The following is a 999-nucleotide window of genomic DNA, read 5'->3' as shown; positions in this document are numbered from 1 at the left end:
AGATGTCCGCCCACGCCGCCCCCAATCTGCCCCGCGTCAGCCTGACCCAGCCCCAGCTCCGCCCACAGTCCGTCCGGCCTCCTGCCCGGGCCCGCCCCCGGTTCCTACCAAGGGTCCCAGCCACTCCTCCCTTAGTACATCCTGCGTTTAGCAGGCCCTGGTCCCGCCCACAGCCCGGCCTCGCCCAAAGTCTCCCGCCCCCAAGTCCGCTCCGCCCCAGCTGAGTCCTCCCGGGTCCCAGCCCAGCCTCCCCGTCCCGCGGCGAGAGCGCCCCCGTGCGGCCCTCTGAGTTCCGCGCCCGGAGGTCCATTGTCCCTGTCCTGGTCCCACCTACCCGTAGTCCGCCCGCGGCAGCGAAGGCCAACGCCTCGGGCACCGTTGAGAAAACGCAACGCCAGGGCGCGCCGCTCCCACAACCAAGAGGGGCCCAGTAGGCGGTGCAAGCGGGACGACGCCTACCTGCGCCGAACGGACCAAAACCTCATGGGTTCGCGCCAGATACCACTGGCAGCTCAGGGCCCAGAGCGCCGCTGCCCCGCCGGCGTCGGGCGTCGCGGCCGCGCAACGTCCGGCACGAGAGCGCTCGGTTCCCCTCGGCCCGCCTTCTGCTCTCCGCCCAGGACACGCCCCTGCCCAGGACACGCCCCCGATTCGAGCGACCATCGAGACATTGGGGCCTCCGCGGCGCCTAGAGGGGACGCAGAAGTGCCTCTGAGGCAGGGCCCAAGACGGCAGAGATATCTTCTGCCCCTATTGCAGCCCCTTCTCGTCCTGTCTCCTTACATGCTAGACTAGGCACTTTCCTCGCTATTACTCAGGAGGGCACGAAGTCTTTTTTTCTTTCTAGGTCGGTGGTTCTCCAATGTAGTTCCAGATCAATGGCAGCTTAACTTGGGAACTTGATAGAAATGCAAATCCTGGGGCCCCACCCCAGACCGACCGAATCAGAAACTCCGAGGCCAGGCCCAACAATCTGTGTTACTGGACCAACCTCACACC

At 66.3% G+C, this 999-nt stretch overlaps 1 protein-coding gene across 3 annotated transcripts in view; it reads right to left on the bottom strand.

Annotated features, from left to right (window-relative positions):
• The window catches only part of PGBD2 (piggyBac transposable element derived 2), a 28673-nt gene extending 28082 nt beyond the window's left edge, over window positions 1-591 (bottom strand). For 2 of the 3 annotated variants that reach the window (XM_024750691.1, XM_024750692.1), the window contains exon 1: window positions 335-557. The gene's annotated coding sequence lies outside the window, so the exon portion shown is untranslated. Of the gene's footprint in view, window positions 1-334 lie in introns of all 3 variants that reach the window. The other variant, XM_024750690.1, reaches the window with a different exon arrangement.
• Window positions 592-999: the final 408 nt, after the last annotated feature.

Source organism: Neophocaena asiaeorientalis, unplaced genomic scaffold, assembly GCF_003031525.2.
Source record: "Neophocaena asiaeorientalis asiaeorientalis breed wild unplaced genomic scaffold, Neophocaena_asiaeorientalis_V1.1 scaffold742, whole genome shotgun sequence".
NCBI classification, from domain to species: Eukaryota; Metazoa; Chordata; class Mammalia; order Artiodactyla; family Phocoenidae; genus Neophocaena; species Neophocaena asiaeorientalis.
This window is presented reverse-complemented; position numbering and strand designations above follow the sequence as displayed.